Source organism: Nomascus leucogenys, chromosome 15 (genome assembly GCF_006542625.1).
Source record: "Nomascus leucogenys isolate Asia chromosome 15, Asia_NLE_v1, whole genome shotgun sequence".
In the NCBI taxonomy this organism is placed as follows: domain Eukaryota; kingdom Metazoa; phylum Chordata; class Mammalia; order Primates; family Hylobatidae; genus Nomascus; species Nomascus leucogenys.
In genome coordinates, this window is record NC_044395.1 from 6,722,149 (window position 1) to 6,739,833 (window position 17,685).

The 17,685-nt window shown below is 38.3% G+C and overlaps 1 long non-coding RNA gene across 1 annotated transcript in view; it reads right to left on the reverse strand.

Annotated features, from left to right (window-relative positions):
- Positions 1–1,260: 1,260 nt before the first annotated feature.
- LOC115830479 overlaps positions 1,261–17,685 on the reverse strand; it is a 28,499-nt gene continuing 12,074 nt past the window's right edge. The window contains exon 4 of the long non-coding RNA XR_004026023.1: positions 1,261–1,424. This is a non-coding gene — a long non-coding RNA (uncharacterized LOC115830479). The remainder of the gene's footprint in view (positions 1,425–17,685) is intronic.

Below are 17,685 nucleotides of genomic sequence, written 5' to 3' on the forward strand. Positions count from 1 at the left end.
AATCTGTCTGCACCATAGGCATGTTAAAAGGCTATGTGACAAGTGTCAATTGACTGGCATATGGTAAATGCTCAATAAGTGAATTCATGGTACTTATTATACTGAGGCCTTTCCATGCTGATAACAAGAAAAATGGCATTTTCAGTTAATTTTTTCTTAAATGTAATGAACTATAATAAAATGTAACTTAATGTGCTGAAATCTGCCCAATCTCTTCTGATACCTATACTTTACAGTATTGAAACACAATTGCCAAGATACTACAACTGTTTTTGCAACGTTGTATTTTATTTTAAAATGATAAACATGCTTGGCCAGCCAAAACACATAATTGTGAATTACTGGATTTATTTTTTGAGTGTAGGATTTCAGTTTATGGGGAAACTAGAAGTTGTTACATTACAAGTAAATTGTACACAAACAAATATGCAGTAATGTAGTTCTGTGTTTTTGTTTTTTTTTTTTGTGAGAGGGGAAGAGGAGAGGGTCTTGCTCTGTTGCACGTGCTGGAGTGCAGTGGCATGTTCACGGCTTGCTATAACCTCCACCTTCTGCACTCAAGCCATCCTCCCAGCCTCCTGAGTAGCTGGGACTACAGGAGTATGCCATCACGCCTGGCTAATTTTTGTACTTTTTTTGTAGAGATGGGGGGTTTCCCCATGTTCGGGTTCACGCCATTCTCCTGCCTCAGCCTCCCGCGTAGCTGGGACTACAGGTGCCCGCCACCACGCCCTGCTAATTTTTTGTATTTTTAGTAGAGACGGGGTTTCACCGTGTTAGCCAGTATGGTCTCAATCTCCTGACCTCGTGATCCGCCAGCCTCGGCCTCCCAAAGTGCTGGGATTACAGGCGTGAGCCACGGCGCCCGGCCAGGGATCTTTGTAACTGACATTAAAACGTAAATACTGACGTTCACATTGAGGAGAGTTTTGCATATCATCATTACTAATGTATATTTTGCCCTTTGATTTGAAATCAGTGAGTTGGAAAAGCATTTGTGTGTCTCACAGGGTAGTGTCTATAACAGCATGGATTAACTCTTTAGGGTAAAAAAAGTATGGAACAGTTTTTATGAGTTCTTTCTTCCTGTTAACTAATATTCACATCAGTGAAAACATTTGAATTCTCATCAATCTGTTTAAATTTTCTTATTATAATTAAGCACAACACATTTTCCCTTTTTTTAATTGACATAATAATTTTACAAGGTACATAGTGATGTTTTCGTACATATCATGTATAGTGATCAGATCAGGGTAATTAGCATATTTATCATCTCAAACCTTTATTATTTCTTTGTGTTGAGAACATTTTCTTACAAACAGTTTTTCATGAGTTGGCTGGTTTTCTAGGAGAGACACTGAGTTTAGGCAGACCCGAGGAAAGTAAAATGAAAAGATCAGGAGTAGTATCCCTTGATGAGGCTGAAATACAAGCATAGTGAAAATTTAAACATAAGGCATTTTATTTCTTTTGATGATATTAAAAAAAGAAAATCATGAACGAGTGCTTCATAAATGAATAAACATTATTTTATTCACTTTATCTTTCTGTACAAAGTCCTGATTCCTGATTTTCCTATGACCTTATGTTCTTCAGCAGCACTTGTTTTTACAGTTAAGAGCTAATTACTATCCTGGACCCCTGGAAACTTGTGAACTTTCCAAAGGTCATTATAATTTAGTATCTGCTAAATGCAGCTCAAGAAGGCCCAAATGAAACAAAACTTAGAAACTGTTCTTAATCTTGTTTATCATTAATCTGGAGACAAATGGCCTTTGTCTAGTTTATACGAAAACTCAGGCACTGGAGTCTGTGCGCACACACACGCATGCACATTCATGGTCAAATATTTTGCTGAATCAGCTGAATTAAATGATTCATGGGAGGCAAACTTCTCTGTCAGCTACACATCAGATAATTGATGCTATTTATAATAGAAATGAAATAGGAGGCTAAAAACTAACAAAGAAAAGAATTCCTTGGAATTGCCGTTGTTTTCTTTGGAAGAAGGGAAGGAACCAGTGACTCAGTTGGGCAATACATTGATCTCATTAGAGAGAACGATGCCAGAGCGTGGAGTAAAGCTGAATATATTGCAAATAAATGTAACATTGAGACATATTTCACAACGGACTGTTTCCTAGCAATCAGATTCACTATAGGGAAAGGGCTGTGACAAATTCAAACAGGGGAGAAAAGAGACCAAACACAGAATGAATCTCTTCTTCTTTTTTTTTTTTTTTTTTTTTGAGACCCAGTCTCGCTCTGTCGCCCAGGCTGGAGTGCAGTGGCGCCCTCTCAGCTCACTGCAAGCTCCGCCTCCCGGGTTCACGCCATTCTCCTGCCTCAGCCTTGAGTAGCTGGGACTACAGGCGTCCGTTACCAGGCCCGGCTAATTTTTTGTATTTTTATTAGAAATGGGGAGAATGAATCTCTTCTAATCCCTTTTAACCAAACCCAAGAATCACGCCAATATTAAGAAAATGACAGAATGCTTTCCAGGTTATTAGAAATGTATTGTGAAGATGACATTTTTGTATGACTATGCAATGCAGATTATACAATATTTACAATGTAGTCATAAGACTAAAAGAAAAGTTAACTACGATAATAGCTTTTATACATTAAGCACGTTTTATTGTTTTAGATATCTTACGTAATCTAAGTAAATTGATTCTCACAACAGACTTGAGAGTTTGCCATATTACTTCCTTTGCAATTGTTGTATAGGAGGTTTGGAGATGATAAGGATAAAAGAAAAATAATGTAATCTTTGATTCACAACACACCTGAAATGCAAGGGATGTAGTATTCCTTATAAATACCCGGATGACCATAGTGAAGACACATGTATCTGAAATAACTTTGGTAGAGGAAAAAGTTGTTTCTTTGTAGATGAAAAATATTTTATAGAGACTTAAATTTTCATCCTGGGCTCATTCATTTCCAAACCTGCTTTTCCATAAGGTCTGTGAAATAAGAGACGTAGGAAGCCTCACGTCTACCGTTCAATGTGCCTTTTGACCCCTAGCTCTCAATCCAGCGCTGGATGGGTGGGGTGTTCTGAACCAGAACCACCTACAGAAGCTTTCTCAAACCCCACAGTCCTCCCATTGGTAGGACAGAGTCCATGCTCTGAGAGGAAGACAGAACCAGCTGAGTTATCGTATCAAAGGGACTTCGGAGGCATGCGAGTGTGCACAGCAAGGACAGTGCTGTTCACCTCTTGTTCTTCATAAATAGAAAGCCTGATAGGACAGAGTGCTGATTCACTTCTAAGTGCCCCTTCTGGCATCAGAAGGTGGGCTTTGTTTGGGCTCAGGATGAGTGGCTCAGCACTAAAGTATTTCCTTAGTGATCTCATCACTCAGGGCCACCAGAAGACCCCATTAGAAAAGCTAAGTGGCATATCCTCACTGAAAAAGCCACAGGGAACTGCAGGTGGGGGACTCAGAAACATTCAGGGAGAGATGACAGACAACCTGAGACTACATAGAAGGGCTAGAATTCTAATTCGATACATACATCACCTGGAATTAAGTGTCCTGTTAATAGAAGACATTTGGAAGTTTCAGAGTGAGAGAGAGAGTGAGTGTGTGTGTGAGAGGGAGAAAGAGAAAGAGAAAGAGACATAGAGCAAGCAACTGTATGTAGATGGCAATTATAATCTTGATTTCAAAGACATCTTCCTTGTTTTATGACTGTTCCTTATTCACAGCTTCCTGTTTCTGTTATGAGTGAAATATGTATACTCGAATTTTGAAGATCTCGATTTGAATGATCTTAAATTCCTTTCCTATTCTTGAGTTAACTCTTTTTTCCTGTGTGTATTGGGTACCTGCATGTGTGTATCTATATGTTTGTACAGAGATATTATTTCATTAGTCAGGGAACCTGATCTAATTTAAAAACTAAATTGCCTCTTTATAAATGCAAGGACCAGTGATGCTGATGGTGCCCCTTTCACAACTGGCTTCTAGTTTTTCACATGATCTTTGTCTCTGGTGTTAACTGGCTATGCAAGGTCTCTTCAGCCCACTGTTTCTTGGTGAGCTCTTCTGCCTGGGGAAACCTCTTCTGGATGTAAATAACTAGGATGTCTCTGAAACATGTGACACTTCCCCACTATTAACAAGGTAACAGTCTGATATTAACATTTCTTAGTATTTGTGGTATTACTTTTATCTTGTCCTGTTAAATCTGGGCATCATTTATATACATGAATAGTTACTGTGGGATCGAATGACCACACAGTTCATGATCACTTTTATCATTTACTGAGCTTACATTTCATGAAAGATATTTGAGAACACATTCTATTTAATCTGGTGATCTTTAAAGTCATATAAGGTAACTGTTCAAGCCCAATTTTATAGAAAAATGAACTCAGATTTGGATATATTGAGGAACTTACCTAAGACAGCAGAGCTAGTAAGTGACAGAACATTGAATCAAATTGTGACCACATGAACCAAAAAATTCATTCTGCTCAGCCTTAGAAAATGTAGGTCATAAATTTTATTAATCATTCATTCAACAAGTATTTGTGGAGCACAATGCCACGCAATAGCCATTGTTCTAGGCACTAAATTACAGCAACAAATAGGAAGAAGCAGCAATGAGGATTCTACTCCCTACCTGAACTGCCTGATCAAAACTCTCTACCACTTTGCCTCTGCTATCCCTGGGATGTTGCTAAGCAGTGTTCAGCTTCTACTCAAAATCCATTATTAAGGATCAACAGTCATCTTAGTTTAAATTCAGTAGCTGTGATTTCCTATCAGCCCCTTCAGAGGAGGATACCATCATTCCCACAGGGTCCCTAGAATTTCCCATTTTTGCATACCCTGTGATTGCAACTTTCAGTTCTGCACAACCAGAAAAGTTATGAATGGTGCATTTTCTCCATTCTTTTCACTCTTTCCACCTCTGCCTCTCAACAGGGACAGCTGTTTTCTATTACAAAACAGGCTGACAAGGTGCTGGTCTGGAGCAGAGTCTCTTTGGCAGGTAATTTTGATGAGGCCCAGAGGTAAGGGGGTGGGTGTCTCTGATGGGTTTCCGGTCTTGTTATCAGCCACGTCCAGCAACCCCAGACATGGCTGCTGTCTGTACATCGGGCTGATTTCTGGCTTGGAGCCCATGCCTGCTGAGAACCTCAGTCATTCATCAGGGCTAATCCATTAACTTTTTCTACTTAGGCCGAGGAAGCCTGGGAATGAGGCAAACATTCAGTCTCCCTCTGGCAGAGAACTTGGTCATTGAACACTCGGTGGTAACCCTACCAGTTCTGACTGGGCACTCATACTTTGATGTTTTGGTTGTTGTTGTTCTCATTTTAGAAAAGTAAAGTAGCAATTCTAAATACTAACAAATAGACTTAGTACAGACAGAAAGTAAATACCATGTGAGAAAATACCCGCCTCGACAGTGAGCTATCTGCAGAAGAGAGGATCCAGTGATATTTTTTGCACAGGGAAGTTTTCTCTATGGCTTCAAACCAGACTTTATATTGCCTTTGGTTTTCGGGAAAATACAGGTATCTTAGCAACAAGGCCCAGCTAAAACCTACTGAGCTTTGTAACCTGAGTCCCATTCTACTTACTGCCCTTCTAGTGGGTACTTCCAGAAACTGGCTTTCCCCTGCACTCATCTTTACTATTTAGATGGAAAAAACACAGCTGGAAAAGACCTAGTAAGATTTGTCATTAAGAAAAAAATTGTTCTTAGCCTTAATTGGCTTTGCTAGATTAGAACGCCTTCTTTTTCTGAAGAACACCAGATGTCAGGAGACTTGGTACGTAGTCCAACTCTGTGATTAACAATAACATTAATAATAACAAAACATAACAGAAGCATTTAACATTCAGTGACATTTAACACTAACAATATCAGGCTATTATTCTGTGTTAATATAGACTAGCGTATGCATGTAACATACATTGTCCGATTTAAACTTCATCACAGCTCTGACAATGTAGGTGTTATCAGCATTGTCTCTTTTTTACAAATGAAGAAACGAAGACTTAGAGAGGTGAAATAACTTGTTCTAGGACAATACTTATTAAAATATGAAGGTAGAATTTATACCCAGCTTTATCTGTTTCCTCGTGTGGAAAGTAGGGATGCAGACAGGGATTAGAGCATGTTTGTAAGTTTCCTTAAAATGCCATCATCCTTAAGGAAAAAAAATGACAGGATATTGTATCAGGCTCTAACATATTATATGAAGCTTACATTAGTAATGGTGGTAATGACGCCAGGTGGATTTACAGAGTTCTAAATAACTTATAAAACTTTCATTTTATTACTGATACGAACTGAATGTGACCCCCTCAAATTCATATGTCAAAGCCCTAATTTCCATCATGATGGTATTAGGGGGTTAGGCCCTTCAGGCATGAATTCAGGTTAGGTTAGGTCCCAAGAGAAGAGTCCCATGATGGGATTAGCACCCTTATAAGAAGAGGAAGAGACTAGAAGGAGCTCTATCTCTCTGCCATGTGAGGCTGTAGCAAGACAATGGTCGTCTGCAATCTAGGAAGAAAGCCCTCACCAGAAACCATGTCGCTGGCACCTTGATTTGGACTTTCAGCCTCCAGAACTGTGAAAAATGGGTAAATGTCTTTGTTTAAGCCACCGAGTCTATAGTATTTAGTTGTAGCAGTCTGGGGAGAACAATGCAATTACCGTATTTGATTGCCACAATTAATCACCTTTCTAAGATGGTTAGAGTAAGTAGGACTCTCATTGTTACAGACGAGAAAATTGAAGCTCAGAGGTTTACTTGCTCCAGACACCTGCCTGCAAGTGCCTTCGCATGTGGCTCCTAGCCTTGATATTCTCCCATCACTGTCTGAGTTTACATCCTGTGTGTACAATGTATTCTATACAGGAGCTATTCTAATGGGACTTTAACCACAAGTATGCACCCGGTCTCAGAACTCTCCTTATGTATGCAAATATCATGATGCTGATTTCAGATGGAGCTTACCAGGGCCCTCAATTCATAGATGGGTTGTAACAAAAAAATTACATAGGACTTTGTACTTTTTTTTTTTTTTTTTTTTTTTTGCACAGGGAAGTTTTCTCTGGAATGAGTAATGACATAGGGCTTTGTACTTTTATTTTACTTTTTTTTTTATTTTTTGAGACAGATCCTTACTCTGTCACCCAGGCTGGAGTGCAGTGGTGCGAGCTCAGCTCACTGCAACCTCCACCTCCTGGGTTCAAGCAATTTTCCTGCCTCAGCCTCCCAAGTAGGTGGGATTATAGGTGCGTGCCACCATGCCTGGGTCATTGTTGTATTTTTAGCCTGGGTCATTGTTGTATTTTTAGTAGAGACGGGGTTTCAGCTTGTTGGCCAGGCTGGTCTCGAACTCCTGACCTTAGGTGATCCACACGCCTCAGCTTCCCAAAGTGCTGGGATTGCAGGCATAAGCCACCATGCCCAGCCTGGACTTTGTACTTACAATTCTGTAATTTTGAGAAATTTGAGTAGAATCCTTTTCCAGAATCAGAAATTTAAGATCCTGCCAAGAACGCTTTTCTCTCTCAGTCGCTCTTGCTCAGATGCATAAAATCTCCTCAGTACTCAGCCCTGGTTGCTCTCTGGGTTGAGTAGAAATCCCTGCTGAAGAACCATTTCGACCATGAGGGCAGCAGAGTTGTCCCGGACAGAGAAGCCCAAAGGTCCGGAGTGCCCTGAACATTCTGCACAGCTACCTCTCTGGGCTCTGACCAACTGGCTTCTTTCAGTGGCTGTCTGGAGATGTACTCTTTGGAGACCAAAACTTTGGGTTCCAATACCTACCCTGATTATATTTCCATGCACATATTTGGGGGAAATTAAGTCTTCATTAGCAAAGTCATTTGAATGACCTCTGACACGCTCAGCATCCTAATCACGGTGGAGGTGAGAGAGATAAAAGGAAGGAAGGCAAGAGAAGCAATGCTAAGGGAGCTTCTTGCCTGCAGAGCTGCAGAGGTTGTGTTTGCTCCTTCAGGCTGTCTTCCTTCAGGCTGTCCCAGAACACTAGTGATGAGCTTTTCACTGGATGTGGCTGACACACGGCGGCACACACATCACCCCTTCCCACCATTTTATCTCTTACTGCACAAAACACATTTAGTTGTGGGTCTGACCCTTGACCCCAAATTCTGAACCAGAACTCACTGAGTCCTTCAGGTTCTCTTTGAGGAATCTGCATAGCCACAAGGGTTCAATGACAGGTACTTTTTGGTCTGGGCTTAATTTTCTTGTAATTTGTTTCCTCTACCTGCACACAATATTCTTGGGGAAGTGCCCTTCTTAACCAACACAGACGCTGAGGCTAAGTGGACAAATTCCACGTCATCCCCAGAGGGTCCCCCGCCTGGGGGAGTAAGCGAAACTCGGTGTTGCAAACACCTCCATTTCTTTCACACTATAGGTGACAATTCTGGAATATTTGACTCATCTACCTCTCTCTTATTCAGATATAGATAAAATGAGTGCCAGGCAGTTAGCTGTGTGGGAAGGGTTTGGTTGAGGCTATGAGAATATAGAATATTTCACAGATTTTTCAAGTGATAAGGATTGAGCATATGACAGGAGTAGATTAAGAGGTACATTGAAAATGTGGACTGTGTAGGGTCATGGGATCATTGAATGGTGAAACACCCACACCGACAGACACCAAATGTCTCAAGAACTGAGCTTTGTACTTATTTCTTCTTTTGTACAAATCCCTCTATCATTGTGTCAGGTTTTACTTATTTATTTATTTATTTTGCACCTTCATATTACATTGTAGAGTCAGTAACATTCATAGCATTAAAACTAGACTTTACCAGACCAAAGAGTACCCTTTGAAGTTTACTTTTAAGTGGTTTGCCTTCAGGGACTCTGAATTGGCCAAAACATCTTCAAGACATCTAACCTCGGTGAACCTTAAATTTCATAACTAGAAATCTAGTTCTTTGATTTCATAAATCTTGACATTCTAGTGGTCGTAAGGAACTTAATGACGTGTTCAGGCCTTAGAGTCAGAACAATCTGAATTCAAATCTCTACCACGCATGTGATATTCGCCTTCATTTGTAAAAAGAATAATGAAGTACTACCAACCTCTAGTGTGATTTTGAGAATTAAGTAAGGGAGTTTTTGAAATGCTCTGCAAAATGCCTTGTTATTGGAGTGAACAGTGTTTATCATACTTGCCATTCTCTCCATAGCCAAACCTCAAACTATGGCAAGCATTACTCAACTCCAAAAGCTGTATTCATACCAGGTTGTATTCACACTAGATTTGACTAACTTCAGTGATAGCATCTTACTTTCTCCTGAGATTGCCAAGTAATTTTTCAAAATTGTAATTGCTAGAGAATTCTTTCTCAATTTGAGGCTAATCTTCTAACATCCATCTATGGATTTTCATTAGAGACCTTGGAGCAAAAGAATGCAAGTCAGTGACAGCTGTTCTAGTATCTGAGAGAATTTGTGTTGGTGGTCTCCTTTCTTCCTTCTCCTTGTTCTCTCACTTCTTCCAAATATGATGTGCTTGGGTGCCCTTACTATGGTAGCTGTTCTGCTTATAAATATGCTACTTCTTGTGGTTTGTTGTTCTTGTTTTTTAAGACAGATGCTCGCTTTTGTCTCCCAGGCCTGGAGTGCAATGGCACGATCTCAGGTCACTGCAACTCTGCCTCCTGAGTTTGGCCTCCCAAGTAGCTGGGATTACAGGTGCCTGCCACCACACTCAGCTAATTTTTGTATTTTTAGTAGAGACGGGGTTTCACCATGTTGGCCAGGCTAGTCTTGAACTCCTGACCTCAGGTGATCCAGCTGCCTTGGCCTCCCAAATGGCTGGGATTACAAGCATGAGCCACCATACCCATCTGTATGCTATTTCTTTAAGATCCTTTTTAAATTCTCTAGGTTTGGAAACCCTGTAGCTCTCACTAAGCTCCTGAATTTAGGTATTTTCCCTTAATAAAAGAAAAAAAAGTTAATAAATACTCACTTATCCATTACCAAAATGGAACAACTGTTAATATTTGTCCAGTTTTCTTTACACTTTTTTGAAGGCAAAGAATGTATTAGGTAAAACTGAGACCCCTGTGAAGTCCTTCCTAATTTGCATTCCCTTCCCTTCCAGAGCTAGAGATTAAGAAGTATTTGATGTGCATCCAGTTCTGTATATGTACTCTTTAACTATAACGTATGCACATATATAAAAATATATATAGTTTATACATATTTGCAAAGCTATATCATTCATTTGCATTATGTAAATTAAATACAGTACATGTAAAGTTTTCTAACTTGCTTTTTCATTCAATATTATATTTTCAAAGCAGATTCATGACAATACATATGTAGGTTATTCTTCTTAACTGCAGTATATTTTATTATATGAACATATCACAATTTATCCATGTATCCTACTTTGTATCTTTCTTCACTACCACTTGACGTTTGCATTATTTCCCCTTTTTGATACAACACTGTTGTATGGGACATCCTTGTATATAGTTATCTTTACTCTGTAAGAGTTCATAGATTTTCTCTAGGCCAAACACACACACAGGGAAGCATTCAAGTTTTCACTTGAAATATGATTTTGCAACATTACATATTCGGAGGATATGCACTGACCAGAAATTGGGTTCAGTGTGTTTTTCCCTTTTTTGACCACTACCTTGGATAGCTGGGTTACAGAGTATAAACGTTTTGGGATGATGCCACTGCTCTTTGTGATGGTTCTATTAGCAAACTCTCATCAGTATTAAATGAGAGTTCCGATTTGCTCTCATTCTTGGCTAAACATTGATATTTTTGTCTGTCAGGTGGATTTTAAAGTGTGTCTTACTTTTTAAAAATGTTCCTGATCATTTTTATAGGTGAGCGTGTTTTCACTTGGATTTAACAAATGCAGTTTTCTATTTCAGTTTGTCATTTTCCATGAATGACACATGAAAATACCTCGCCCATTTTTCTATTATATTCTTTGATATTTTTGTATTGAATATATTTATTTTCATATTCTGGGTGTGGACTTATATGTGCTGAACATATTTCCTTTCAGCGGCCTTTAATTTTGTTTTCTATACCATTATTTATGCATAAATTTTAAGTCTAAATTGGTCGGGTTTATCAGAGTTTTTCTTTGATTTTCTCTTTTTGTGTCTGCTTTAATAAATCTTTCCCTACTCTGAAATCTTAAGTATGTGCACCTATATTTTCTCCTAATAGATTTAAAGTTTTTTAAACATTTATATTTTATTTTATTAATAATATGAAATAAAAATCATTTATGCATACTATATATTACATATAATATATGCAAAATACTTATTATGTATATGGATAGACAGCTCTCCCAGTGCCACTTACTAAATACTTCATTCTTTTACTTTGCTAATTATATCTTCACCCATGTCCAATTTAGACTTTTTTCCCTCTATCAAGTTTTTATTTTAATGACTGTATTTTTCACTTTATGATTTGGAATTGGTTGGTTTTATCATCCACCTGTGTTCAGTATCTACATCTGTTGTTCCATAACACCATGTTTATTTTATGAATTTTCACCTCCAGTTTTTAAGGATCTTGAAGATTTTAATGTCAATATTTTCAATACTGTCAGGGGTGAATTTTTGTCTGAAATGTTTTATTTTGTAGGCAATCTCTTCTGAGTCTTTTTCTTCATGTACTTTGTAATTTCCATTTTGCAAGCTCTTCTTGTGTAAGGAGATGATTTCCTCTGCCTCTCTGTACTTTCACTTCCCTGCTTTCCCCTGGGGCCTCTTTCCCATCCTCAGCAGGGCAGAACCATTCTTTCCATCATTGCCCATTCTGCCCTGTGACTGGGATGGCAGGAGCCAGGCCATGGGCTAGCAGACCAGCACTTGATGGACACAGCTTTGTGTAAACTGTGGGCTCAGCCTCCTCTCTTTACCACTGGGCCCTGTGCCAATGAACTTTGTTTTTGTCCTATACAGTGTGTGGGTTGTTTTGAGGACCATAGTCCCTAAGAGTCAAATTTATTGCTTATGTATTTTAGTTATTTTCTGGCCAACGATGAGGTTTCTTTCATTTTGTAAAACTAGTGTGGTTTTTGTTTTCACTTGAAATATGATTTTGCAACATTACATATTCAGAGGATATGCACTGACCAGAAATTGGGTTCAGTGTGTTTTTCCCTTTTTTGACCACTGCCAAAAAAACTGTCTTTCAAGAAGTAGAAACTACTCTAATTAATCAATCACAGTGAATGAAGGGATGAGTAGAGCAAAAGCATCGCATTTCCAATTCTGGTACAGTGGTCTGGAACAGACCAAAGCAGTGTGTCCTCAGTTTGTTGTACAGAATGATCTAGAGATTCAGGTTTTATTTATTTATTTATTTTTTTTGAGACAGAGTCTCACTCTGTTGCCCAGGCTGGACTGCTGTGGCGTGATCTCGACTCACTATAACCTCTGCCTCCTGGGCTCAAGCGATTCTCTTGTCTCAGCCTCCTGAGTAGCTGGGATTACAGGTGTGCACCACCATGCCCAGCTAATTTTTGTATTTTTAGTAGAGATGGGGGTTTTGCCATATTGGCCAGGCTGATTTCGAACTCCTGACCTCAGGTGATCCGCCCGCCTCAGCCTCCCAAAGTGCTGGGATTACAGGCATGAGCCACTGTGCCCAGCCGATTCAGGGTTTTTTTAAGGGTTCCAAAGTTGATTCTTATGCTCAGGAAGGCTTGGGAAGCACAGATCTAAAGGAATGTGTTCTGGGTGAGGAAGTCAGAAAGCATGATGTTCAGTTCTAACTCTTTTTCTTAAAATCTAAATTTTATTGAGCCAAGTCTTCTGTGGGCTCTGATTCTCTCACAAGTAAAACAAAAGGGCTGTACTGTGCAGTCCCTGAGGACGTTTTACATTCTGAATACACTCAATTCTTATACTAGTGAACCTTTTTTTTTTTTTTTTTTTTTTTTTAGTAATTTTGGCATCCGCACTCTACTCTTGACTTCGATTGAGATTGTAGTTAATTAAAACCTCAGGCCTTTTTCCATGTGTTGCTCTCAAGCCAACAATCTCTCCAGTCTGCAATTCGTTTTTGCATGTAGGTAAGGACTTAGTATATTTTTTCTGCCTAAATTTACTTTAATATTTGTAAACATTTTTAAGGCACTATAATATGCATAAAGATAAATGAGCACATTCCAGGAACATACCTGCTAATTTTTTTTACCAGCTACACCTGTGCATCCAGCACCCAGCTAAAAGAACAGACTATTTGCACCACCCCAGAGCCCTTCTTTGTATTCCTTTCCAGACATTACCCATCTCCCTGTGAGAAACCTCTACTGTGACTTCTAAAACATTTGTTTTGCTCTCTTGGGATGTATAGAGAATCACAAATATATGCTGGCTTCTTTTGTTTAATACTATGTTTTTGACAGTTATTCATCTTCGTACATAGATTTATAGCTCATTAATTCTCATTGTTGTGTAGTATTTCATGGTGTAAAATACACCATGCTTATCCATTCTACTGATGGTGAGCATTTTGGTAATTTCCAAGTTTGGCTACTATGAATAATGCTACTATGAAAGTTCTAGTAAATGTATTTTGGTGAACATACGTTTGCACTTCTCTTGGGTATATAACTAAAAGTGATATTACTAAGCAATAGTTCACTTACATATTTAGTTTCAGTAGATACTGCTACACTGTTTTCCAATGTGGTTGACTCGATTAAACCTCCCACGCACAGTGTATCAGTCTTCCAGTCGCTCCACCTCTTTGCCACATTTAGAATTTTTCATTGTAGTTATTGTAGCTTGTGTGTTGTGGTATCACGTTGTGGTTTTAATTAGTAATTACCAATGATTAATCCAATTGAATGATTTTTTTTCACATGATTATTGGTAATCTTGATGTTATCTTTTGTGAAGTATCTATTCAAGTCTCTTGTGCATTTTTTCAATTGGGTATTTGCCTTTGTCTTAGCAATTTGTTTTAGTACTTCATCTATTCTAGGTATAAATCCTTTTAAAATATGTGTATTGTAAATACGTTCTCCTGCTCTGTGGATTATATTTTCACTCAGCTGTGTCTTTTGAGAAACAAAATTTCTTAATTTTTCTATAGTTTAATTTATGATTTTTACCTTTATGTTTGATGCCTTTGTGTCCTGTTTAAAAATGGCTATTCTGAAGTTACAAAGGTGCTCTTCTAGAATGTTTGTTGTTTTACTTTTAACATTTAGATCTGTAATCTGTAATCCATCTGAAATTGAATATGTTTTTTATTGGTTGCCTAGTTGGTATGATATGAGGCATGACTGTCTCTCTCTCTCTCTGTATACATACATATGTGTATATATATATATCTATATACATACACATGTATATATCTATATACATACACACACATATATGCATATATATGTACACATCCATACACATATGTACACACATACACATAGGTGTATGTACATACATACACATGTACACACATATTTTTCTTTTGCCAGAATTATTTTCTTACAGTCTAGCATCCAAATTTAGCAGTTACCCCCTGCCTCATGTCTCGTACAAATATAATTAGCATGCCATTAATACCAGCACAATAATTTTTTATTAACTAATTAAAATTAATTTAAAATTGAAGTAGACAAGTATTCTTAGGAGTCTTCTGTTGAAATGCAAACACATTTGGAGAGGCAGCACACTGAAATTTTGTAACACATATACACCTATTAGTGATTTATCAATCAGAAAGTCAGGCGCTTTTAGCAGCCCTATGGGAATTAGGTGAGAAATAGTTCTGAGAAACAGGATGGTGGTGAGGCTTAGCCAGCATGTGGTGCCTGCCTGGAAAGGGCTGGCCTGGGCGGGATGCTGAAGTCAGGGCAATGTGCTAACTTAAGGCCATAAGTGTCAGCAAGCTCTGAGAAGTGGGATGGTAAGGCAGGAAAGAAAAATATTTCTTGCCTTTAAATTGCGTGCAGGGCTGACTAAGAGTAACTATCTGTGATAATTTGTTTTTCCATAGAAGTACTAGCAAAGGACAATGAATGTTTCCATTACCCTCGCCCCCTCAACTTGTCATGCCAGTCACCACGAGTCATCCGGCTTTCCCCAGTCTCAGTTTCCCCTCTTCATAGAGGGAGATGGGTGGATGGCTGTCTCAGCACTCTCTGTGCTGGAGCCTACTGCAGTTGTAGGGTTGTAAGACTCAAATGAGACTCCATAACCAGAAATAAATTATCTTCACTGCATCTCAGAAGACTACTTTGTTACCCACTTCAACCTCCACCGCTTTATGTGTGAGGCTGAATGCGAGAGTGTGTGTGTCAGAATTTAAGACCAATCTACCAGAATGCAAGCTTGGCATTTAAGGATATTCTCTGGAGAGAGGATCCATGATAGTGGAATCACCCCAGCAGAGGCTGAGGTGACAAACATTGAGGGGGGACATAGAAGAAGCATCAGGGGAGGTAGTATAGAGTGTACGAAGGATGTTTTGACTCTTGGTTTTATATAAGAAGTTGGCTCTTTGCTCACTCCACATGGGAAGTGATTCTGGCCTTTTTTGCACCTCAGTTATTAACATCTGCCTGTTCTTAGACTGAGTACATTTTAACGCTATATTTACATATACTAGTGCTGATAATTTTTTAACTGAAAAAAATTTCTGGAGAAAATGACGTTAAAGTTATTTAATTCCTTCATCAATTTGGTATCCAGAGTTAAATCACCTCAATTTTTTTTAAAAAAAATTTATTTGACTAAACTTGTTTTCATCTGGACAAATCCTTTTTTTAGTGTAAATTTTATAAAAAATGTCTCATTTGAATTTAAATCAATTTTTACCCATATGCAATTGTAAACTATCTTTTGTGGCCATAACTTCTACAAAGTCCAAATTTCATGTCTAAAAATGTTAGATCTAAATTTCTGAGAATATTTTGATATTTTAACAAATATTATTGTTATCAATATTTATAGTGTATAATTTTATTTTCAGTCTATGTAAAATGATTTCTATCAAGTTTATTTTTTGTCTGTTTAATCATAAGGCGATGCTTTGCTCAGTGTTTCACTTTCAACAATTTTACTGTGTGGAGTTTTAGCTATTGTTAATTTATTTGTGTGTTGATTGCTTCTACTATGCTTGATTTTTTTTTTTTTTTTTTTTTTTGAGATGGAATCTTGTTCTGTCATCCAGGCTGGAGTGCAGTAGCACGATCTTGGCTCACTGTAACCTCTGCCTCCCAGGTTCAAGCGATTCTCCTGCCTCAGCCTCCCAAGTAGCTGAGATTACAGGCATGTGCCACTACACTCGACTAATTCTGTATTTTTAGTAGAGATGGGGTTTCACCATGTTGGCCAGGCTGGTCTAGAACTCCTGACCTCAGTTGATCCACCTGCCTTGGCCACCCAAAATGCTGGGATTACAGGTGTGAGCCACTGCACCTAGCTGCTGCTTGATTTTTTTATAATGTGTCAATTGTGTAAATGTTTACTTTACCAGCTAGTTATGATTCTTGACTTAATTTTTTATCTGTAATGGCAGGTTCAAAATGTTCACATGAGTAAGTTTCACTTTTACTTTTTAAAATCTGCATTAAAATGGCCTTGTACTTGAAAAAAATCTTTTTTTCTTCTTTAGAAATACATGTTCCATATTTCGCTACACAGATACAGAGGAGGGGGAAAATATATGTTCCCGTGGTAAGCAATCCCTTACACATGGAGCCAAGGTAGAAAACAGGCAGGAATGATATGAAATCTGAAGTGAGGACTGGCTCTGAGAACAGCCATGTCTAGTGGCGGCTGTGAGAGACCTATAACCAATGACAAGTGATGTCTTGGCTTGTAAAAAAAAGTCCTGACATTTTAATAATTGCCATTCTGACTGGCATGAGATGGCATCTTACTTTGGTTTTGATTTGCATTTCTCTAATGATCAGTGATGTTGAGCTTTTTTGCATATGTTTGTTGACTGCATAAATGTCTTCTATTGAGAAGTGTCTGTTCACATCCTTTGCCCACTTTTTAATGGTTTTTTTTTCTCATAAACATGTTTAATTTCCTTATAGATTCTGGATATTAGACCTTTGTCAGATGGATAGACTGCAAAAGTTTTCTCCCATTCTGTAGGTTGTCTGTCTGCTCTGATGATAGTTTCTTCTGCTGTGCAGAAACTCTTTAATTAGATCCCATTTGTTAATTTTTGCTTTTGTTGCAATTGCTTTTGATGTATTTGCCATGAAATTCTTTCCTGTGCCTATTTCCTGAATAGTTACTATGTTTTGTTCTAGGACTTTTATAGTTTTGGGTTGTAAATTTAAGACTTTAATCCATTTTAATTTAATTTTTGTATATGAGATAAAGAAGGGGTCCAGTTCCAATTTTCTGCACATGGCTAGCCAGTTCTCCCAGCACCATTTATTAAATAAGGAATTATTTCCCCATTGCTTGTTTTTGTCAGGTTTGTCAAAGATTAGATGGTTGTAGATGTGCAGTCTTACTTCTGAGTTCTCTACTCTGTTCCATTGGTCTGTGTGTCTGTTTTTCTATCAGTACCATGCTGTTTTGGTCACTGTAGCCTTGTAGTGTAATCTTAAGTCTATCTGTGGCAATGTAAATTAGTTTAACCATTGTGGAAGACAGTGTGGTGATTCCTGAAAGACCTTG